The sequence below is a fragment of the Entelurus aequoreus genome, linkage group LG08, assembly GCF_033978785.1.
Source record: "Entelurus aequoreus isolate RoL-2023_Sb linkage group LG08, RoL_Eaeq_v1.1, whole genome shotgun sequence".
In the NCBI taxonomy this organism is placed as follows: domain Eukaryota; kingdom Metazoa; phylum Chordata; class Actinopteri; order Syngnathiformes; family Syngnathidae; genus Entelurus; species Entelurus aequoreus.
The window spans coordinates 47,886,953-47,913,104 of record NC_084738.1 but is presented as its reverse complement, the minus strand read 5'-3'; the positions used below and the strand labels follow the sequence as shown (position 1 = coordinate 47,913,104).

Genomic DNA, 26,152 nt, shown 5'->3' with positions numbered 1-26,152 from the left:
GGTTTTTTTAATGAATGCAACAATGTACAGAGACATGCTGGATGAAAACCAATGCTTCCCATCCAACCTGATGGAGCTTGAGAGGTGCTGCAAAAAGGAATGTGCAAAGAGGAATGGGCGAAACTGTTCCAAAGATAGATGTTTTAAGCTTGTGGCATCGTATTCACAAAAGACTTGATGCTGTAATTACTGCTAAAGGTGCATCAACAAAGTATTGAGTAAAGGCTGTCAAAATTTACATTATATACATGTGATTTTTTTATTATTTTGTTTTTAATACATTTGCAACTTTAAAAGAAACAAAAATGTATTCACATTGTCAGTATTGTTGGTAGAATTTTGAGGACAAAAATGAATTTATTCCATTTTGGAATAAGGCTCTAACACAGGGGTGTCAAACGTAAGGCCTGAGTGCCGGATCAGGCTCGCAAACAGGTTTTATCCGGCCCGCGGGATGACTTTGCTAAGTATAAAAATGAACCTGAAATTTTTGAATGAAAGAAACAGCTGTTCCTAATGTGTCCATTGGATGTCGCAATAGCAATTCTTTGTATCTTTGTAGATGTTGCTACATATGTACAAAATAAACCACATGATGTTAGCACATCAGTCGATGAAAATAATCAAACTACATAAATAACATACTGTAATTTGATTTTGATATTTAAAAAAAAAAATCTTTATTGAGAAAATATAAACAACGAAAAATAAAGATAGAATACTATTAACCGCAACATGTAAGTGTAAAAAAAGTGAAGTGAATTCTATTTATATAGCGCTTTTCTCTAGTGACTCAAAGCGCTTTACATAGTGAAAACCCAATATCTAAGTTACATTTAAACCAGTGTGGGTGGCACTGAGAGCAGGTGGGTAAAGTGTCTTGCCCAAGGACACAACGGCAGTGACTAGGATGGCGGAAGCGGGGATCGAACCTGCAACCCTCAGGTTGATGGCACGGCCACTCTACCAACCGAGCTATACCGGTTGGTAGAGTGGCAACAACAACAACGTTATGATTTGGACAATCTCAGAATGTGCTTATTCTATTTTTAAACAAAGAAAACAATCGGAAATTGTCTTTATTTTTAAGTTATCGTGCCGTGATTTTACCAGTTTAAAGTAGGAAGCAAATTAGAACCTGGTAACTACCGACCTGTTTCTATTCTCAGTTCAATTTCAAAAGTAATGGAAAAAATTGTTTATGAACAGGTCGATACATACCTTGCCACTAAAAAACTCATGTACAAATTCCAATCCGGCTTCAGAACTAACCACTCCACTGACACATGCCTTCTCTATCTGACCGACCACATCAAACATGAGGTGGACGTGGGCAAATACTGCGGCATGGTCACGCTGGACCTTCAGAAGGCCTTTGACACCGTTAACCACGCTATACTGTTGGATAAGCTCAGAGCAATCGGATTTGATAAAACCTCATCGAGCTGGATGCAATCTTACTTGGAGGGGAGGAAACAGGTGGTAGAGAACGGCACCGTGTCCCCCCTCTCTCAGTAAGCTGTGGAGTCCCCCAAGGCAGTATATTAGGGCCTTTACTGTTCCTAATATACGTAAACGACATGTCATCAGCATGGGACTGTGAATTGTTCCTGTTTGCGGATGACTCGGCCCTGCTGGTATCCGGCAAGGACAAGTCACAGGTGGAAAAAATCCTCAGTGCTGAACGCTGTAGAATTTGCACCTGGCCCGCTGACAATAAACTATCCATACACTTAGGTAAAACGGAATCCATCCTATTTGGGTCCCAAATCAAACTTAAGAAAGTCAGTGACTTCACTATTAAAGTAGGTGACATTGTTATCACCAGGAAAGATGAGGTCACCTACCTAGGTTCCATTCTAGAGGCTAATCTTTCCTGTGAAAAAATGGCAACCAAGGTAATCAAAGAGGTGAACCAACGAACAAGATTTCTCTACAGAATCTCCTCTCTGGTCAACAAAAGCACCATGAAGATTCTAGCGGGAACTCTCATTCAACCCTTTTTCGATTACGCATGCACCTCCTGGTACCCTAGCACCTCCAAAACCCTCAAATCTAAACTCCAAACATCCCAGAACAAGCTAGTCAGATTACTTCTAGACCTCCACCCCAGATCACACCTCACTCCTACCCACTTCTCCAAAGTGGGCTGGCTCAGGGTGGAGGACAGAGTAAAACAACTTGCACTGAGCCTAGTCTATAAAATTCGCTACACCTCCTGGATACCGAAGTACATGTCAAACTACTTCCATAACGTAAATGACCGCCATAACCACAACATCAGGGGGAGCTCCACAAACCACGTTAAACCCAGATTCCGATCTAACAAAGGTCTTAACTCATTCTCCTTCTATGCCACATCAATATGGAATGTACTCCCAACAGGTGTAAAAGAAAGTGCATCTCTACCCTCATTCAAAACCGCACTAAAAGACTACCTCCAGGCAACTACAACCCTAGACTAACACCCTCCCCCACCACATCCCACCTGCCCGGATTGTAAATAATCAAATGTAAATAATCAAATGTATATACTTGTTTTTATGCTTTCTGAGCTCACTATGTTCACTGTTCGCTGTACATATCATACAAAGTCAGACCTACACTGTTACAATGTCCATTTCTCAGATGATATTATTGTTGATGACTGAAGTGCTGATATCAACCAAACCTAACCCCCCGCCCCAACCCCCTCCACATACCACCCCCCGGATTGTAAATAATGTAAATAATTCAATGTATATACTCTGATGATTAACTTGTGTGATGACTGTATTATGCTGATAGTATATATTTATACCATGAATTGATTAACGTGGACCCAGACTTAAACAAGTTGAAAAACGTATTTGGGTGTTACCATTTAGTGGTGAATTGTACGGAATATGTACTGTACTGTGCAATCTACTAATAAAATTCTCAATCAATGGCCCACTTGTGAGTAGATTTTTCTCCATGTGGCCCGCGATCTAAAATTAGTTTGACACTACTGCTCTAACATAACAACATGTGGAACAAGTGAAGCACTGTGCATACATTCCGGATGTGCTGTATAATCAATTAACAATCTTTTGAGTTTTGAAGTTAACAAAACATTTAAACGACATAATTTGGCACAATCTGAGTTCATTATAAACGTTACAAGCAAATAGCAGTTTGTTGGAATGACCAATAAATGTTAAAAGATAGAAAATACCAGCTTTGTTGAAAAGAGGACAAAATGTGTCATAATAAGGGTTGTTAGTATAATTATTGAAATAGTTTTTAAAGGGTTCTTGTTCAATTGTATTTTAAGAATGTGCTGCAGGCCAGTAAACAAAAAGTATGGTCTGCAAATGGCCCCAGGTCCACACTTTGTACACCACTAGATAGCCTGAACATATTACAGTTTTTTCCATATGCTTACACACAATTTTACTAACTGTGTGTCTTTTTTCAAAAGGATTTACACACTTTTCCAAACACAACATTCAGTTTTCTTAATTCCTAGATTATTTGCAAAATGACACACTTCGGTCAAAACATATGCCCATTCATCAAAATAAAGCAAGCATTTGTAAAATGCAGTTTTATTGTCATCTCACTCACACAGACTTCAAATGATAAGACACTATTGGAGTGAGTATCCCAGAACAGTGATGAATACAAAACACATTTGTAAAAAACCCTATTTTACTATAAGAAATCACATGTTTGGGGCATTTTGCCCGACCCTTTTAGCATATGTGATAAATCAATCAATCAATCAATGTTTATTTATATAGTCCCAAATCACAAGTGTCTCAAAGGGCTGCACAAGCCACAACGACATCCTCGGTTCAGGAAAAACTCACAACCCGGTGGGATGTCAATGTGAATGACTATGAGAAACCTTAGAGAGGACCGCAGATGTGGGTGCCCCCCTCCCTCTAGGGGAGACCGGAGGCAACGGACGTCGAGTGGGTCTAGCAGCGCAGAGATGTCCCCAACCGATGCACAGGCGAGCGGTCCACCCCGGGTCCCGACTCTGGACAGCCAGCACTTCATCCATGGCCACCGGACCTGTGCCCCCCCTCCACAAGGGAGAGGGGGGCAGAGGAGAAAAGAAATAAATAGCAGATCAACTGGTCTAAAAAGGGGGTCTATTTAAAATAGGGCTCCCCAAACTTTTTGCCTCCGGGGCCGCATTGGGGTAAAACAATTTGGCTGGGGGCCGCGCTATATATATATATATATATATATATATATATATATATATATATATATATATATATATATATATATATATATATATATATATATATATATATATATATATATATAATATGTAAATGTGTGTGTGTGTGTATATATATGTATATGTATATGTAAATATGTATATATGTGTGTGTGAAGTGAATTATATTTATATAGCGCTTTTCTCAAGTGACTCAAAGCGCTTTACATTGTGAAACCCAATATCTAAGTTACATTTTTAAAGCAGTGTGGATGGCACTGGGAGCAGGTGGGTAAAGTGTCTTGCCCAAGGACACAACGGCAGTGACTAGGATGGCGGAAGCAGGGATCGAACCTGCAACCCTGAAGTTGCTGGCACGGCCGCTCTACCAACCGAGCTATACCGCCCGTGTATATATGTATATGTATATGTATATGTATATGTATATGTATATGTATATGTATATGTATATGTATATGTCCATGTATATATATATGTATATGCGTATATATGTGTATATATGTATATATATGTGTATATATGTATATATATATGTATATGTGTATATATGTGTATATATGTATATGTGTCTATATGTGTGTATATATATATATATATATATATATATATATATATATATATATATATATATATATATATATATATATATATATATATATATATATATATATATATACATGTGTATATATATATATATATATATATATATATATATATATATATATATATATATATATATATATATATATATATATACATGTATTCATACATATATAGTCCTCGCGCACTAGTTGACTTAAAGAGCGCACTTGCTGCATGTCACGTTATCGATGGTAAAATGCATTTTTAGACAATACGATTTGCCTGAGTGGCTAGGAGACGGTAAAAAATGGACTAGTAAGGACAAAAAAAAATAATAATAATAATACAAAAAAAAACAAAAAAAAAACTTTTTTTTTTTTTTTTAACTTGGGACTTCCCGCGGGCCGGATTTTGGACGCTGGGGGGCCGTAGTTTGGGGACCCCTGATTTAAAAGCTAGAGTATACAAATGAGTTTTAAGATGGGACTTAAATGCTTCTACTGATTGTAGAAGCATTAAATGATTACTGTAATTTGACAAAATATATTGACAAATCCACAACGATCGTCATTGTTTACTTTGAAGTGGGCCTATACGTAAGGACCTAAAGAGAAAGTAAAAATATCCTGTAATCTTTTCAAGAAGTGCTCAACAATGACGCTGCAAACTGCAAATATAAATATATTTTTACCACAGTCAGGTAAAGTAACATATCACAGTAGTCAACAATGACATCAGAATCAGAATCAGAATAGTTTTATTGCCATTGTTTGAGAACGGGTTCACAAACTAGGAATTTTTCTTGGTGCAATCGTGCAACATAAAACACATATAACACAGATTTGGTATGTACATGCAGTACAAATTAAAATCTGAGACAAATAAAAAGGTTTGAAAAAAAATCTGGAGATAAATAAAAATGACAGCATAGAGTATAGGCTACATGTGCAGACTTAGGCAACAGCAAGGTTTTAAAAAAAATCTGGAGATAAAGATGTGTGTATCCCAATCCGAGTGTGTGTGTAAAGTGTGAAAATTGGTGTATCACAATCGTTATCTGTGTGCAAGATGTGAAGATGTGTGTAACACAAACCTTATATATGTGCAAGATGGGAAGGTAAAGCATTGTGTGTAATATTTCGCAAAAACTGTGAAGCACAGTCTATGCTTAATATTAGGCAAATCTGCACAGTGGTTTTGTTTACTGTGTGTAGACTTTGTTAACTGTGTGAAAATTTTAAAGGCCTACTGAAACCCACTACTACTGACCACGCAGTCTGATATTTTATATATCAATGATGAAATCTTAACATTGAAACACATGCCAATACGGCCGGGTTAACTTATAAAGTGCAATTTTAAAATTCCCGCCACACTTCCGGTTGAAAAACTCCTTTGGATATGATTTATGCGCGTGACGTCACAAAATCCACGGAAGTGGTTGGACCCCGTCGAACCCGATACAGAAACCTCTTGTTTTCTTCGACAAAATTCCACAGTATTCTGGACATCTGTGTTGGTGAATCTTTTGCAATTTGTTTAATGAACAATGGAGGCTGCAAAGAAGAACGTTGTAGGTGGGATCGATCGGTGTATTAGCGGCTAAGTACAATACTTACAGCAACACAACAAGGACTAGCAGACGCCTCGCCGATGCTTGCCGCCAAACCCACGGATGAAGTCCTTCGTCGCGCCGTCGATCGCTGGAATGCAGGTGAGCACAGCTGTTGATGGGAAGATGAGGGCTGGCTGGCGTAGGTGAAGCGCTAATATTTTTACCATAGTTCTGTGAGGTCCGGTTGCTAAGTTGCTAAATTAGCCTTAGCGTCGTTAGCAACAGCATTGTTAAGCCTTACCAGGCTGAGAATTATTAACCGTGTAGTTACATGTCCATGGTTTAATAGTATTGTTGATCTTCTGTCTATCCTTCCAGTCAGGGATTTATTTATTTTGTTTCTATCTTCATTTGAGAACAATGCTATCACGTTAGCTCAGTAGCTAAGTGTGTCACCGATGTATTGTCGTGGAGATAAAAGTCACTTTAAATGTCCATTTCGCGTGCTCGACTCTCTTTTTCAAGAGGATATAGTATCCGAGGTGGTTTAAAATACAAATCCGTGATCCACAATAGAAAAAGGAGAGAGTGTGGAATCCAATGAGCCAGCTTGTACCTAAGTTACGGTCAGAGCGAAAAAAGATACGTCCATCACTGCCTCTCGAGTCCTTCACTGTAACGTTCCTCATCTACAAATCTTTCATGCTCGCTCAAATTAATGAGGTAATCGTCGCTTTCTCGGTCCGAATCTCTCTCGCTCCATTGTAAACAAAGGAAAATTGTGAGGAATACTAGCTCCTGTGACGTCACGCTACTTCCGGTACAGGCAAGGCTTTTTTAATCAGCGAGCAAAAGTTGCGAACTTACTTTATCGTCGATTTTCTCTACTAAATCCTTTCAGCAAAAATATGGCAATATCGCGAAATGATCAAGTACGACACATAGAATGGATCTGCTATTCCCGTTTAAATAAAAATAAATTCATTTCAGTAGGCCTTTAAATTTAGTGTGTAAGCAATTGGAAAAAAAATGTAAATTGTATTTTAAGAATGTGCTACAGGCCAGTAAACAAAAAGTATGGTCTGCAAATGGCCCCGGGGCCACACTTTGCACACCACTAGATAGCCTGCACATATTATGTAAAGACACGTTGCAACAGTGTGGACCAGGCAGGCCCAACTGTGAAAAAAAACCAACCTGTCATTGTAAAAAAGGAAGAGTGTGTGATATGGGCGAGGCATCTTGTGTTGTGTTGGAGTCCTATTTCAGCTGTCTGATCGTCCATATAGTGTAGATAGTGTGTAAATTGTGCAACAATGTTGTCTATTAGTTGAAGTTGTGTGTATTTTTGCTCACACAGCCTGGTTGTTCCTGCTAGCCTACCCTGACAAACAAGCTAGCCGGGGTCATTTCAGGTGAACGTACTGCCGAGTCCAGCTCCCTCAAAGCCGGCTGAGGTCGACTCTGGCTGCCGTGGAGGAGGAATGGACACACAGGGGCACCACCGCTGACATCAGGACATCATCGACACATAAGCGGTAAGATCACACTTGATTTGGGGGATTTTTTTGACAGCCATTGCGAGTAGTTGACGCGTACGTGTTTTTATATTTTTAACGCCAGTTTGTGTCGCAATATCGGAGCTCGTTTATTCTTTATTGGGACTAACTTTGCTACTCCCGCTATTAAATTATCCTTTCTGACAATTCGGGGGGAAACATGTCCAGCAAATATTAAGTATTTACAGCAATATTGACAACTGGCAACGGATTTAAGACTGACATTTTCCGCCCACGACGGCGTCTAAGAGATGGGATGTTCCGATGAAAACCGAAATTATTAAAAGTTTTTCGTTCTTACTCAATTCTGTGGGTTGTATTCTACGCCGAATTGAACAGAGAATGATATATATCAAGCGGAAGTAGACATGTTTTGATGTTCACTTTAACGTTAGAAACTTGAAACTGGCTTTTCTAAAAAATGTTGGATACTGCACTGAGATTCTGTCATAAGAGGCCAAGCATATTTGTGCCGGTTGGAGGTTGTTTTCATGTGGCTCAGGTAATGGCGACCCCTTATGGGAAGGAATTATACTGCGTTATTGCCTACACCACAACATGATTATATTATTATGAGCTGTGAGTAAATAAATATTTGATCCCCTACTGATTTTGCAAGTTTACTCTCTTACAATAATATAAACAATCCATTATTTTTATTTTTTAGCTTTGTTTAAACGGAAACAAAAATAATAAACATCAAATCAATAAAGGAATTAGTCTTTGAGTGAGTGAAATAATATTTGAGCCCAACACAAAATGTGATTTATTATTTTGTATAGAAATTCTTATTGGGAAGCAGAGGTAAGATGTTTCTTGTATTTCTTGTACTTTTACTAGTGTAGTTTCTTATAGTTCTAGTACTTATCGTGCACTTGAGGTTTGTTGTAGTTGTAGCACTTGTAGTAGTGCACATGAAGTTTATAGTACTTATAGTGTACTTGTAGTTTCTTATAGGTGCAGTACTTGTAGTGTAGTTTACTTGTTTTTGCAGTACTGGTTTCTTTTTAGTTGTACTTGTCGTTGTGTACTTGTAGCACTTGTATTTTCTTAGTTGTATTACTCATAAGGTCTTTTAGTAGTGCGCTTGAATTTCCTTGTGGTGCACTTTTAGATTTTTGCAGCTGTAGTACTTATAATGTACTTGTATTTTCTTAGACTTAGACTTCCTTTTTATTGTCATTCAAATTTGAACTTTACAGTACAGATAAGAACGAAATTTCGTTACATAAGCTCATGGTAGTGGAGGATAAAAAAGCAATAAGGTGCATATATAAATAAATAAATAGGTTACTGTACAGATAAATATATTGCACTTTTCCACATGCATCCACGTTTATGGATGTATGTTATATTGTCTTTTTTATTCCAGTGAGTTAATCCATTTTGGGGGGAGTTGAGGGGATAATTATGATGCGTTCAAGAGTCTTACGGCCTGAGGGAAGAAGCTGTTACAGAACCTTGAACTTGTAGTACTTGTAGTAGTGTACTTGGGGTTTCTTTTAGTTGTAGTACTAGCAGTGGTGTACTTGTAGTAGTGTACTCAAAGTTTCTTATTTGTAATACTCATAATAATGTACTTCTAGTAGTGCGCTTCAATTTTTTTGTAGTTGTAGTACAAGCAGTAGTGTACTTGTAATAGTGCACTTGTAGTTTCTTGTTCGTAATACTCATAATAATGTACTTCTCGTAGTGCGCTGGATTTTTTTTGTAGTTTTAGTACTTGTATTAGTGTACTTTAGTTTATTTCAGTTGTAGTACTTATAATAGTGCACATTACATGTAGTAGTGCACTTTTAGATTCTTGTAGTTGTAGTACTTGCGGTTTCTTGTAGTTGTAGTACTCGTTTTATTGTACTTGTAGTAATGCACCTGTAGTTTCTTGACATTGTAATACTTATATGGTACTTGTACTTTCTTGTAGGTGAAGTAATTGTGATAGTGTTATTGTAGCTTCTTGTAGTTGTAGTACTTTTAGCAATGTATTTGTAGTACTCGTGGTAGGGCTGGGCGATATGGACGAGAAAGTACAACTCAATATATTTTTAATTAAACTCGATATTTGATACCTGTAGTTGCAGTACTCGTAGTAGTGTATTTGTAGTTTCTTGTAGTTGTACAGTACTACTTGTTGTCAGGGTATGAATACAAATGTTAACTCATTAACTGGAAATACAAGAACAACTTCTACAGTTCATTTATGCTGAAGACGACTAAACAATGTAATGTCAATAAATAATCAAATAAAAATGACACATTCAATACCAGCTGTACACTGACTATTCTTAAATATATCCAAACTTCATTATCTCGATCGTATCTCGATTCTTCCTTATGTCCTTGCATTTATGGAAAACAATTGACAGTAAAGAATTTTTGAAGTCTTTGATTTTTTTGTATTCTTCATTTAAATACAATTAAAGGCCTACTGAAATAAATATTTTTTTTATTTAAATGGGAATAGCAGATCCATTCTATGTGTCATACTTGATCATTTCGCGATATTGCCATATTTTTGCTGAAAGAATTTAGTAGAGAAAATCGACGATAAAGTTCGCAACTTTTGCTCGCTGATAAAAAAAAGCCTTGCCTGTACCGGAAGTAGCGTGACGTCACAGGAGGTGGTATTCCTCACAATTCCCCGTTGTTTACAATGGAGCGAGAGAGATTCGGAGCGACAAAGCGATGATTACCCCATTAATTTGAGCGAGGATGAAAGATTTGTGGATGAGGAACGTTAGAGTGAATGACTAGAGAGGCAGTGAAGGACATATCTTTTTTCGCTTTGACCGTAACTTAGGTACAAGCTAGCTCATTGGATTCCACACTCTCTCCTTTTTCTATTGTGGATCACGGATTTGTATTTCAAACCACCTCGGATACTATATCCTCTTGAAAATGAGAGTCGAGAACGTGAAATGGACATTCACAGTGACTTTTATCTCCACGACAATACATTGGTGAAACACTTAGCTACGGAGCTAACGTGATAGCATCGTTCTCAAATGCAGATAGAAAGAAAATACATAAATCCCTGACTGGAAGGATAGACAGAAGATCAACAATACTATTAAACCATGGACATGTAACTACACGGTTAATAATTCTCAGCCTGACAAAGCTTAACAATGCTTTTGCTAACAACGCTGAAGCTAACTTAGCAACTTAGCATCCGGACCTCACAGAGCTATGATAAAAACATTAGCGCTCCACCTACGCCAGCCAGCCCTCATCTGCTCATCAACACCCGTGTTGAGTATTAAACTCTGCGACTGTTTTTTTCGGATATTGACCACGTTGGGGTTCCAGTCAGAGAACACACAGTCATCATTTGGACTCCTCCAACTTTAATGGTGCATATTGGTTTAGGTTCATTTAGGTAGTTAGTTAGTATCTGTAAACCACAAGCAAACACCCATCAACATTTATGTCATTTAAATAAACAACAATATTTATATATGCCTATATATATGCTCAAAGTAAAATACTAGAGACATAATATATTGCATTTCCACAATGGCATATGAGCTAGCCACATTAGCAGCAGCAATGCTATCCTTAACAGGGAGATGTTAGCTCGTAGCATTCTGACAACACAGCATCAATAATATTATTAAAACACCCCTAAATGTTACACAAACACAGTGATGTCTATTAATAAACTAAACTAGTCTTATATAATAATCAACATACTCACATCGTCAAAGACTAGAGCACCGATTAAACGTAGCAGAGAAAACAAGTCAGCACACAATAACACACGTCAAAAGGGAAGCGGAAGTGACCCCTACAGGAAGGAAGCGGAAGTGACACTGTCATGAAATGCTTCAAAATAAAGTATCTGAAACGTAGATAACATGGGGAATTCTTAACAACCCGTGCTCACCTGCGTTCCAGCGATCGACGGCGCGACGAAGGACTTCACCCGATCATCCGTGCGGTTGGCGGCTAGCATCGGCTAGGCGTCTGCTATTCAAGTAAGTAGTCCTTGTTGTGTTGCTACAGCCAGCCGCTAATACACAGATCCCACCTACAACGTTCTTCTTTGCAGCCTCCATTGTTCATTAAACAAATTGCAAAAGATTCACCAACACAGATGTCCAGAATACTGTGGAATTATGAGATGAAAACAGAGCTGTTTTGTATTGGATTCAACAAGCTCCGAATACTTCCGTTGCCGTCGTGACGTCACACGCATACGTCATATCCAAAGGAGTTTTTCAACCGGAAGTTTAGCGGGAAATTTAAAATTGCACTTTATAAGTTAACATGGCCGTATTGGCATGTGTTGCAATGTTAAGATTTCATCATTGATATATAAACTATCAGACTGTGTGGTCGGTAGTAGTGGGTTTCAGTAGGCCTTTAAATGATTAAAAATGTATGTGCGGGGATTGGTTGAATTTGCAGGAATCGATGCCATCGTAACATTGCAAAATCTTTTCTTGCAGTTCACACTGCAGGTCAGTAACAATGACTATCATTTTTTCTTAGCTTCAACTGATTTTTTACGTCAATATGAACAGTACAATTCCCATTTAAAAAAAATCAGATTCTGTGGGCGGCATGGCTCGGTTGGTAAAGTGAAGTGAATTATATTTATATAGCTCTTTTTCTCTAGTGACTCAAAGCGCTTTACATTGTGTAACCCAATATCTAAGTTACATTTTTATTTAAACCAGTGTGGGTGGCACTGGGAGCAGGTGGGTAAAGTGTCTTGCCCAAGGACACAACGGCAGTGACTAGGATGGCAGAAGCAGGGATCGAACATGTAACCCTCAAGTTGCTGGCACGGCCACTATACCAACCGAGCTATACCGCCCCGTTCGAAGCGGGCAACTTGAGGGTTCCATGTTCGATCCCCGCTTCCGCCATCCTTGTCACAGTTGTGTCCTTGGGCAAGACACTTGATTCATGTAACTGCTTTTTTTGCGTTTAAATTTTGTGAACTGAACTTGTCCAGGGTGTATCCCACTTTCCACCCGAGTGCAGCCATCCCCGTGACCCAAGAGGGACAAACGGTAGAAAATGGAAGGATGGATGGAATTTTTTTGCATCAAATTATGTTGACAGTTTCATTGAAAAATTATTTAAAGCAAAATGCGTGTTTTTCAAAATTCAGTTTGTTAAAAAACAGTGTTTTAAAATGAGTGCAAAAAATTCAGTGCAGAAATACTAGTTGCTTCAAAACTCAAGATTGACTTCTGGTAAATTAAGACTGAAACAAAATAAATGGTTTCCAGAAGAACTAGCCGATGAGGTGTCAAGTTTGTAGTCACGTGACACAGGTCTTATGAAGGCAAAGAGGCTGTTCATGCAGTTCTGCATACTAACAGACGATGCAATGTGCTCTATGTGCTTGGATCCATTTTTAGGAACACTTAAAAAATGTGGAAGTTGCTGTGAATAAGTGACCAAAAAATCCTAAAATGCCTTAAAAAAGGATCATACAATGTCACAAAAACTCACAATAATGACTGATAGAATACTAAAAACATCATGAAAGACCGCTTCAACAAACAGAATGTAATTTTACAGTTGTTCACTGAAAAAGACCACCAGATGTACATGAAATTTACAACATTAACTATGGATAAAACGCTGAATGTTAAGAACACATGAACGCTGCTCCTTTTTTACTTCCCAGACGACCCTCTCAATTGACATCTTTTACAATCAATAAAATGCAACAAAAATTTAACAATACGGCGAAACATAAACGCAAAAGGTAAAAAAACACCCACATACACTACCGTTCAAAAGTTTGGGGTCACCCAAACAATTTTGTGGATAAGCCTTCATTTCTAAGAACAAGAATAGACTGTCGAGTTTCAGATGAAAGAGGAAAAAGAAGATCCCAAACAGGGTGGGCGCCAGCACGCATCCCTGCTTGACACCACAGCAGATTTTGAAGGGGTCTGATGTGGACCTATCGAACTGGACTGTGCCATGCATGTCAGTGTGGAAGGACTGGAGGATGCAAAGGAGTTTGGGGGGACAGCCTATTCGTTCAACAAGCTGAAAGAGGCCACTCCTGCTCACAAGGTCAAAAGCTTTCGTAAGGTCAATAAATGCCATGTAGAGTGGTTTTCTCTGCTCTCTACACTTCTCCTGCAGCTGTCTCAGAGAGAAAATCATGTCAGTAGTAGACCTTCCTGCTCTGAACCCTGCCTGAGATTCTGGGTATATTTTCTCAGTGAGAACCTGGAGTCTATTCAGTGCAACTCTGGCAAAGAGTTTTCCGGTAGTGCTGAGTAAAGAGATACCACGGTAGTTGTTACAATCACTCCTGTCTCCCTTATTTTTGTACAGGGTTATGATGGTAGCATCCCTCATGTCCTGTGGGACAGCACCTTCACTCCAGCACAGACAGAGGAGCTTGTGAAGTTGGTCAAGGAGAGCATGCTTTCCACACTTGAGGATTTCAGCTGCGATTCCATCACTGCCAGGTGATTTACCGCATGCTAGGCTGTCAATCGCTTTGCTTAGCTCCTCAGTTGTTGGTTCCATGTCCAGTTCTTCCATTACAGGTTGACACTCAACATGGCGGAGGGCTGCATCGGAGACAGTGTTGTCGCTGGCGTAGAGTTCGGAGTAGTGTTCTACCCAGCGGTCGAGTTGTTTAGAGCGGTCAGTGATGATTTCTCCCAGTGCCGATTTCAGCGGAGCAGTTGTGTGGTGTAATGGTCCAAGCGCCTTTTTGATGCCGTCGTACATGCCTTTGATGTTACCGGAGTCAGCGGCTGATTGGATGTTGCTGCAAAGCTGTAGCCAATAGCTGTTAGCACAGCGACGGGAGGCATTCTGCAGTTTCTTCCTTGATGCCCTGAGAGCATGTAGGGTATTGTCACTCGACGTGCATTTGTAGTTGGTAAGGGCGATACACTTTTCTTCCAGTATCGGTGCCAATACAGATGCGTTGGCTTCGAACCAGTCATTGGACCTTCGCAATCTTTTGCCAAAAACCGATAGGGCCGTGGTGTGGATGGTGTCTCGTAAGCCTTCCCAGTACTGCTGGGCAGAGCTGCACTGGGGTAGTTGGTGGAGGGATTCTGTAGTGGATTGTCCGAAGCTTAAACAGGCAACAAAAGTAGTTTAGTACAACAAATGTATTTACCCATTATCAGAAGTGCAGGTTGAATTGAGTTGGCCGTGCAGACAGACCACAAGTTACTCCGGAGCAAACAAGACACACAAGCCAAAATCACTGTCGAGTTCCGGTCCTCTGCCATTTTTTATATGTCTTTTGTGCGTCATTGTTTGTTATCTAAATGCGTCAATGTCTTGTTGTTTTTCCTATCTGTCTCTTGTGTGTCATTGTTTGTTATCTAAATGCGTCAATGTCTTGTTGTTTTTCCTATCTGTTCCATAACAACTCGAATCCTTTAGACAGTCAACACATTCTGTAGACAGGTTGGCACGACTTAATATTCACTTTTGTCCCACCACTGGTCCATTCAATGGCACAAAATACAAGAGAATTGAAAATGAGCGGACATTCTTAAAAGACAAGAAATATAGGTCAAAAGGTCAGAAATTCTACGACATACCCTCCTTCCAGGGTCTTAAGACCCTGGACCAAAACAATTTCTGATGTAGACCACTAGTTAAATCTCTACCACAGATAGAGGCAAAAACCTCAATGTTTTTATACGAGGCAAAAATTCCGTCTATGACCCTCCTTCAGAGCGATCGCTGTTACCAGCCTGCAGTAAAACCATCTCACAGAACACAATTAGTGGCCTACCCTTTGATTTAGTAAAGGAATAACAAATACTTTGATCATGAACATCATTGAACATAAATAGATGAATGTATATAGACTTATGACTGTAAGACATTTGCAAAAATATTTTTCCCGGCATTTGCAATGGATGTAGTTACCAATATTGTTAATTACCAATTAATTTTGAACACACAACTAAATTTCGTATGAGTCCATGTTCGATTAGTGCTCGTATAGATGGCTCGGTGGTGCCTCAGGCTGGTGGCCTGCCGACACCTCGTTGGGCTTTTGGCTGCCTTGGTGAAGAAAGAGATCCACTCAAACAGTCTGTCTCTGTCTCTTCTTGGGGTGTGGTTCAGTCCATTGGGCAGACTGTTCAGTGGCATGTGCGTGCTGGCCGAAATTGGGGAAAACTCAGGTAGAGTTGGAGCTGTGGGGGCTTTGGGGAAGGCTGGGGCAGAGTATGGGGCGTGGGGGCTTTGGTCCAGGCCCTCGGCTTGCTTCAGGGCCTCCTTCCACAGCTGCTGGAGTCCCGACGGACACATATTGGCTGGCAACCTTAGTCGTTCTCGTCATCGCTGGCAAGGTGTTGTCTCTCCTCTCGGTTCCTTCCAGTCAGGTATCGGGTGTTGGTCCTGGATTGGCTTTGACCGTGCCCCTCTTAGCGAGTGCAAGGGAATCTGGAGTGGCTGCTTTCATCCTCAAATCTGCACAGAGGAACTGGCACACAAATTCTACATTTTGCAAACTTACCATTTTGGTCTCATGGTCTTTCCACCTTCCTAGGAAGCTGCTGGTCCTGAGAAGTGCTGATCTTGTGACTGAAGAAGATTAACCTGTTTTCTTAAAATAGGTGCCGTTGTTTGACCTAATCTTTTTGGGGAAACCATGTCGGGATATTAGATAATTCACAAAACATTTAATTACTGAATTGGCACCCTCCTTTGAGGGTGGGGTTGCTTCCGCCAACCACTGCAATTGTCAATCTAAATCATTACGTTCCTTTATCCTTGTACCGGATTGATCATATTGATTAAATAAAACCTCAACACGCTCAAACTTGACCCAATCCAAACTCACCTCCCCCCTCTGTCCCTCTCACAGGGACAGTGTTAGTCGTAGTAATAGTAGTAGTAGTATTAGTAGTTTCAGAAACATCCAAGAAAAAGAAAAGGCAGCTGATAGTCAAGTGCAGCAAGAACAGAGGCGGAGGACAGGTCATGTTTGAGGGCACTGTTCGCTTTTGCAATAGTACTTTGATATTTTACAACACCTAGTGAATTATTGTGGCCTCAATAATTCACTAAATAGTTGTATTTAATTTAGTCTATCTATGATGGGACAATGCACAGAAACATTAAGTTCAGAAACAGATGTGTTCTGTACCAGATTATATCTAAATAGCTACTTTCCATCTGTAGTCCCTGGCTACCTAAATTAAGGGGATCCACAAATCACGCAATAAAATTATGACACTAATTAATCATAATAAATATATACATTCATAATAATCAATAATTAATCAAAAATAATCATACTGTAGCATGTAGTCAATTATAAGAAAAGTCACCAAATGCCCCTTCACGGACACATACTTACCATACAATACAACCACACCTTATTTACATCATCACACAAAGACCATACATGCTCTTGTTCACATCTGTCATCATTCGTAAAAAAAACCAAGATTTTAACAGCCATACCTCACAATTTACAACAAAAATGCTCTCATGGATAAATATAATACTCATTAAATTGATGTGTCAACATAATGCCCCTCTTAGTGACCGTGTGAGCAGCCTTGATTGCTCCAAAGCCACCTTTTAACTTCAAATTTTCTATTCCTTTTGTTATAACGTGGAGAAGGCTAATTGGTCTGTACATGTTCTGGTCTTCTTTATTTCCTGCTTTATGGATTTAATCATAGTAGCAGTTTCTCGACGTGGTAGGTAAAGTGTTTTCCGTTTAATTTATTTATCAATCGTTGTTATACGAGCAATAATACAATCCTTATATGTTTTTAGGAAGATAGTGTCCAACCCATATATATATCTCTAGATCGTGAGTCTGATAATGCAGTGAAGATTTTGTTTAACTTTGTTTCATTTGTTAATTCTAAAATTAGTCCGTCCTGAATAAATGACAATTATTTGCACTGATTTTGAGGGATTTTTTATTCAGGGTTTGTACAGACTGGATGAAATGTTCATTAAAATTATTACTTATGTCCAGACTGTCTGCGATAGTAGCGCCATTGATATTTAATGTTATAGTGTTGTTTCTTGTTTGCTCTCTTTCCGTAAGTTTGTATCTGGTTTTCCATAACTTTCTAATGTTCCCTTTTGCAACTTTGATTACTTCTAAGTGAAAGTCAGCCTTAGACTTCCGCATAAACATTGTAACTTTGTTCCTCCAAACTTTTAAATCATACGATCTGTATTTAGACCTGTTATAATTGCTCTTACGAGAGCTGAGTCCCGATGTCTTTATTAGAATCCAAATTGTTTTATTAATCCAATGGTATTTTTATTTTAGCACTCTTCTTTCTGGTTTTGTATTCGTGTATTTACAGATGTTCTCTTTAATTTTTGTCATCCAATTGTAATTCTAGTAGGGCTGCTTATCATTTGTATCATATAGAAGCCGTTTATAATATCCTTAAGTTTCTTTCTACGTGTTTTATTTAACCAGTCCAGATTAACGTCCTCCATGACGTTACTTCTTTCATACTATGCTGTTTGAGGATGTCTGAAAATGAATCAAGAAAAATGTCTTTAGCTGTGGTCGGTCGGTATACTACAATTACCTTGAAATACATTTCTGAGAAAAATGTGATTTTAATTTCAACATACTCAAATTGATCTACTTTTAATGTTTTCCCTTTCATAAATCATAATTCCTCCCCCCTTTGTCACTCGATCTGTATTTTCTGTAATCTTGTCCCCCGGGACATTAATTAGAACGAAAGTTGTTGTGGGTTTTAACCATGTCTCTGATAGACAAGGTAATCCAGATTAGAGTCTGACAGTAACTGCTGTATTTGTTCAGTATGTTTCCTGTGGTAGAAAGTTTAATAATGCGGACACGTTTGTTACTGAATACTTTCTACAGACTTCTGTCTTTCATGCGACTTTGTGTATGTAATAAACAACTACAATTATTTGATATGCTTAAATTTTGTTTTAGCTCAGCTGTTGTGTAGCTGCTAGCTCTTTGTAGCCTACAGCAGGAATGTCCAAATTGCAACCAATAGCTTTGTTTGTAACAGACAACCGAAATAATTGAAAATGTGGTATTTGCGTATCGGTTCAATCAGCGGCAGCAACGCCCTGTTTTATCATTTGACCTAAATTTTTGGTTTCGTAGGCAGGACAGAGAGCAAAGGAACAATGTGGGTCATTAGTTGTCCACCTTATACCATTCTAATTGTTGTAAGAATAGTTCACATGAGCGGCCATACCTTGAGTCCCACCATATATAAGAGTCAAAAGGCTCCTATTATGAGTCGTCTAATTGGTGATCATACACTTTGACGGTTTGGGTGGCAGGGCACACGGACGCACCTCAGTCAGCTAGTGCTAGGACAGTTGGAGCAGTCCCCGTCCTCCACTCGTTCCTGGGAGGCGTCCCCAGTAGTTGTCAGCTGATGTCGTGCTGTCAGGCAACATCAGGAAGTTCCTTCTGTGCGGTATTAAATTGTCAGGGCACAGTTCGTAAGCAGGTCATTACAAGGTGTGTGCAGGTTGACCACAAAGGAATGCTTCAAAGATTGTGTTGAACATTGTCCGTTGACACTTATGTCCAGCAGGGGTCTGTTTGTATCCTGCTGTTCGTCCTGCTGTCACACCTATATTTTTTGTGAGCATGTTCTGGCTACACCTTGGAGCTTGTCTTGTTCAGAGAAGCTGGCAGTCCCCCGGCTGCATATCCTTTCCACCCTCGCTTGACCTAGCACAACCGTGGCTACCACCCAAGTCCGTCTGTATGGTTTTACGTTTTGTTGAGGTTTTTTCCTCCAGAATTTGGAACTCAAAACATGTACACCCATCGTTTTCATATCCTCTCGGTTAGTTCAATTTGCATATCACGTTTTAAAATTACAGTCTTAACTATCCCATTAATTGCTAATCAATAACCTTAATTCAAAGATTATACGTACTACCGTATTTTCCGCACCATAAGGCGCCCCGTGTTATTAGCCGCACGTTTAATGAACGGAATATTTCAAAACTTTGTTTACCTATTAGCCGCCCCGTGCCATTAGCCGCACCTACGCTACGCTAAAGGGAATGTCAACAAAACAGTCAGATAGGTCAGTCAAACTTTAATAATATATTACAAACCAGCGTTCTAACAACTCTGTTCACTCCCAAAATGTAATGTGCAAATGTGCAATCACAAAAATAGTAACACTCAAAATAGTGCAGAGCAATAGCAACATCAATAACTCAACGTTGCTCATACGTTAGTGTCACGCAACACACAAAATAAACATTTAAAGCTCACTTTCTGAAGTTATTACTCATCTACAAATCCCTCGAATTCTTCTTCTTCGGTGTGCTTCACTTGTTTTTTGACACCATCTGTGATGTGGACGCGCATGCAGTCGTAGATCAACAGGAACGGCGCTGCGTGAAAAAAGTCACCCGGTGTCTTCGCGTAAACGTCTATCAACCACTCGCTCATCTTTTCTTCATCCATCCATCCCTTCGAGTTAGCTTTTATGATGACGCCGGCTGGAAAGTTGTCTTTTGGCAAGGTCTTCCTTTTGAATATCACCGTGGGTGGAAGTTTCTGGCCGTTAGCATGGCAAGCTACAACCACAGTAGGACGACTTCTCATTCCCTGTGGTGCGAATATTCACCGTACGTGTTCCCGTTGTATCCACAGTGCGGTTCACATGAATATCAAAAGTCAGTGGAACCTTGTACGCGTGTCTCTTAGTAGGAGACATTTTGTTGTCTTTACAGAAAAACAAATGAAATTAAATATCCGCGAGCTTCTTCTTCTACGGGGGCGGGTGCTCACCTTGGCGGTTGCTTACAGTAGAAGAAGAAGCGCTTCCTCTTCTATGGGGGCGGTTGCTTACCGTAGAAGAAGAAGCACTTCCTCTTTTACGGGGAAAAAAGATGGCGGCTGTTTACCGTAGTTGCGAGACCTAAACTTTATGAAAATAAATATGAATATTAATCCATATATAAGGCGCACCGGGTTATTAGCCGCACTGTCTGCTTTTGAGAAAAATTGTGGTTTTTAGGTGCGGCTTATGGTGCGGAAAATACGGTACTTCTTGTGTATTTAAGTACCCTTTTAATTCACTTAAAGATTATCTATAAGTTAATTTAAACTATCATTTGTCTATCAGTAGGCGCGAGCAAGCTGTCATGCTTGCACTCTGACCTCCCGCTGTACGTGATATTCTCCAAAACAAAAGAATGTTTTTATTCACGTTTCTCCTTATCTTTCAGCTAAATCTTTTAATCTTTTAACTTTTAACGTCCGCACTGTGTTTATTTTTATTGTCTGCATTTTAATTTTGCTTTTATTTTCTTTCATTTCACTTTGTTGCATGAAAAACGCCACACAAACAAAGCTGCCCCGCCTTGCCTTGCCTGTCTTTGACTGGTTATCCAACCTAGTCACAACAATCACACAAGGCCATGCTCTAAGCGCCAGGCGTAATCACACTTCTCCTCTTTTTTAACACTTTACATATCGGCGCTTATTCTAATTATTAATGTAGGCTGTTATTTGTAATTATTATTCAACACTATTCACAGCAAACAGTTGTAAAGTTATTTGCATTATACTCTCAAAATCTGTAGCTAACTGAAAGCTGTTGAGATTTGGATTGCCTCCTTCATCTCAGTGGCCTAGTGGTTAGAGTGTCCGCCCTGAGATCGGCAGGTCGCAAGCTCAAAACCCCGGTCGAGTCACACCAAAGACTACAAAAAATTTGGGAGCCAAATCACCAAACATGATTCCCCCACCTCCCAGGGGCAATCACGGGGGATGGGCCAAATGCAGAGGACAAATTCCACCACACCCAGTGTGTGTGTGACAATCACTGGCACCCCAACTTTAATTCTAACTTTATTCTGTCATGCCATTATCCTCTTCTAGCTCAACATCCAGAAGTATGGTGTACTGCAATGTCTAAATAAAAATATAAATTACTCCAAACTAAAATGTCAGACTGCACTTTAAAGTTACTTTTATTAAATTAATTTCCAAACTAACCACCACCACAGCAGACATCTTCCTCAATCCTATCCCAATACTCCCATAAATTAGAAAGGTGTTTCACAACAGTGGTTAAGTAGTTATTTTAAGTAATAGATCTCAATATGTAGAAATTAATAAGACTAAATTTGCCCTAGTGTGTGAATGTTGTCTGTCTATCTGTGTTGGCCCTGTGATGAGGTGGCGACCTGTCCAGGGTGCAAAGTCAAATTGTGAAACAAAAATTAAAGTTGAATCAAGTGGAAATTGACAGAGTATATGAACTACATTCTTGAGAATAGTAATTGATCATTAATATGTTGGAAGCCACATATTGAACATATTAAAGAAAATATCCAAATCCATTGCTATTCGGTATGAAGTTAAACACATGCTGAACAAGAAATGTCTGCACATGTTATATTTTTTTTTTAAGTCATAATGTGTTAAATGTTCAGATAATTTAATTTTAAAACAATGGCAATTATGTTTCCAAGTAAAGAACAACAGCCTTCCAGTTTGTATTCTTAGCTTGTTTACATTATGAGGAGACACTATCATTTACGGGGGATATTGATTTTTGAAATAGGTCAAGTAAAATAAAATAAAAACACAAATGTATTTCAGTTTTAGGAGTTAAATAATGTACCATCCTCAGTGATGAGCTGAACACATGTAGTTTTTTGTTATGGTTTTGGAGACCCTTGAAAGGTAAAGTTTTTTGAACATTATAAAATATAGTAACAATTACTTTCATCTTTTAACGTTGATGTTCCAGGTAATTTAATGTTCAGTAATTGTATATCATAGGCCAATATAAGCTTTGGCTTCCGCCTATTCTTTTTTTCGGTCATTCTTTTTTCTTTTCTTTTCTGTGTGTAAATGTGTATGATTGTTAATATGTCTAATTTACTGTTAAACTCCTCACACAAATTGGTTGATGGTTGATTATATGACCAAAATAAACTTATTTCATTTATTCATTCATTATCTATCACACTCATAGTTTTATTCCATTTTGCATGTAATTATTCCTATTGATTTCTTCCCATTTCACTTAAACAACTAAACAAACAAACAATTAAACAAACTTGCAGCTAACCACAATCAACAATCAACAGCATACCATTTACGAATACCTTCATTTGTCACTTTCTCATCTTTTCTTCACTTTCGTTTTCCTTTACAAACAACATCCTGTATCCATCTCTTCCTTACACTTCACACAATGTTTCTATTTTCTCCTAGAAACCATTCACATAACGTAAGGTTATAAACATCCTTTTCCCATATTTTCTCAAACCATCCTCTTCACCCTCAATCTGTTTTTTCACCTGCTCTCTCTTCCTCTCTCTCTCACTTTCTCTCCTCTCTCACAATACAACCACAATAATCCACAATAATCAGTCTTATAAAATAATTTTAGCTTTAGATATGATTTAGGGCAGTGGTTTTCAACCTTTTTTCCCAGTTAAATAAAGAAATAAAATACAGCATAATGTCATCATTTTCTGATTTATTAAATTGTATAACAGTGCACCATATTGCTCATTTGTTGTGGTCTTACTTGACTTATTTGGACAAAAATCTAAGAATAACTAAAACGTTTTAAAAATTAAACAAGTGATTAAATTATAATAAAGATTTCTATACATATAATCAATCATCAACCTTCTTTGGATATTGTAATAAAGATCCATCTGGGCTCGTGAACTTAATTCTAAATATTTATTTTGTTGAAGAATTATTCTTCTATAATTATATTTATAAAGGATTTTGAATTGTCGCTATTTTAAAATATTTAAAATCTCAGGTACCCCTTGGCATACCTTCAAGTACCTCCCTTTTTTGTCCGGGCGGAAACACCATACCCTCCTTTGAGAACTACTGGTTTAGCCTATAAAAAATCCTTTGTCTCATACATCATTACACTGTACAACTCCTCTTTTTGGGGGGGGGGGGGGGGGGGGGGGGCTAGGATGACAGGGAACGCAAAACAATAACAATGCAATACTTTTTTATATCATGGTCGTTAATGCCTAGTTTCTCTTATTTTACTGTTCTATTTTTATTCTCCTTGTAATATTTTTCTATTTTGTTTCCATTTATACCCTTATTAGTTACTGTTTACTTTTTACTTCTTCTTCCTGAGGGAACTCTCCTGAAGGAATCAATAACGTTTTATCTATCTATCTATTACTAACCCGAGCACAATTCATGACGTCATGCTCATCTTGCAGACAGTTATTTCCATTTAGTTTTATTCTCTATTTGTAATTCTACATGCACCAATGTCACATAGAAATTTGCTTTCTTTGTTATTTATTTACATTATTATTTCTGGTTTACTTGCTGTCTGTTTACTTAAGTTCTCATATTTTGGTCTGTCTTCCTTCTGATTAGAATTTGTTTAACGCTTCTCTACGTTTTGTTTTGACAATGGCGCTGAGTGGCTCTTATCTGTACTTCTTCAGACTCTATGTTTCACAGATGCCCTTAGATGTATTAGAATATAAGTTTAACTTTTATTTTATTGTGTGTTTATTCCTAAAAAAAAAAAAAATGTCAATGTATAATCAATTTATCTTTATCAAATTTAAATTCAATATTATTAATTTATTTGTTATATAACTATTAATTCAAAGTTACAATGTGTCCTAATCTATGATGTTCGTGCGTGTGTGTTTGTCTCAACTTCCACACAGAAACTGGATGGATCAGATAAGCAACAAGGCTGTACCAAAAAAAGTATACTAGACATATAAATGAATGATGAATTAAACAATGTTTCAATGTCCCACAATCCGTATTTATTTATTGATATTTAAACGTGTAATTTTCCATACATCTATTATTTTACTGGACTTAGCAAGCACCTACTACTAGCACACTCTACAGACCGAGAATAACTGTTCAACCACACTTAGTAATGCCAAGCTAGATGCTAACTTAGCCTTACTATGCCTCAGTATGCAAACTTTTGCTAACCTAGCCCAATGCTATGCTAACACAATGCTAACCTAGCTCAATGCTATCCTAGCTCAATGCTATCCTAACATTGTCACACCTCTTCGGCCCACGCCTCGTACAGCTGACACTCACACAGCCTCGCCACACGCACACACTCTTATCTCAAAATGTCTTCCAGCTGAGACTTTTTTTTCTTTATATGCGTCACACAGTCACTCACACAGAGAATTTACCAGCACAGTTAAAAGTAAATGCAATAGACAACTATTTTTCTCATCCAGAAGCACAGCTGTATCATATCAGAACCTTAATAATAAGAACAACATTTATCATTCACTCTTAGATGGACAAATAGTCAAGTTTAAGGAGGGTATTCTGGACTTCCCTGCTTAGGCTGCTGCCCCCGCGATCCAACCTCCGAGAGCGGAATAAGATAATTAAAGGGATAGATCATACACTCATATGTTTTCTGTACATAAACTTTGTCTACTTTCTCACACGCACACACATTTTAGAGAATTTCCAAACTTTTACAGATAGCGGGGCTGTGAGAAAAAGCGTGAAGGGAGGTTGCGAGAGGGGGGGAGGAAAAGGAAGGGGGGAATTAAACCAGATAAGAAACCAGGTGCTACACAAAAGTTATTAAATTATGCAGATATATATATATATAAATTTAAAAAACACACATTTTTATCCCACAACCCACGCCCCCCTGGTCCGGACCAATATAAACAACTAATGCACGCGTGCTTTTGTTGAATCGGCCGTCTCATTAACAAACACAGGTCCCATCATTACTCATACAACGGCGATTAACCCGTTCAGCGGAGCAGCCCCTGGTTTTACTCCCTGACCAATACACGGCAACAGCATAAAAGCACCATAGAGTCACTGATAATCACCCAATGCTCTATAGTCATCATGTCTGGTCAGTCCATACAGTTTCACCAAGTTTCACCAAAGCTCTACCATATGGAGCCCTTAACTCTATCCATCTATACTGCAGCAAATTTCCAAATTCGTGACAACTTGGCTCAGTTGATCTCCTTTACCGGAGTCACTGAACGATCACCTTATATCAGGCTTTTTACCCGGCTGCAGTTTCCACATAGACAGATACGTAGGACCTTCATAGACGTCATAAATTTGTGTGGGCCAAATGTCACACCAGTTTAGCCAACCTTGCCTTACATTTCGCTGTGTCCAACTCCGGCTAACCTAATGTACTTGCAGAAAAAAGCATCCTCTGCCAACAACGACAGAGGATGAAGAGGTTAAAAGAAATTTTTCGTCTCACATAGTCTATGCTTCTACACTCC

General features: G+C 38.6%; 1 protein-coding gene across 10 annotated transcripts in view; it reads left to right on the top strand.

The window, feature by feature from the left end:
• The first annotated feature begins 7,521 nt into the window (after positions 1 to 7,521).
• Positions 7,522 to 26,152, top strand: part of thrb (thyroid hormone receptor beta) — a 149,346-nt gene continuing 130,715 nt past the window's right edge. For 2 of the 10 annotated variants that reach the window (XR_009827071.1, XR_009827069.1), the window contains exon 1: positions 7,522 to 7,891. The gene's annotated coding sequence lies outside the window, so the exon portion shown is untranslated. Of the gene's footprint in view, positions 7,892 to 8,694; positions 8,717 to 11,809; positions 11,890 to 14,224; positions 14,362 to 26,152 lie in introns of all 10 variants that reach the window. The other 8 variants (XM_062056679.1, XM_062056676.1, XR_009827070.1 and 5 more) reach the window with 7 other exon arrangements.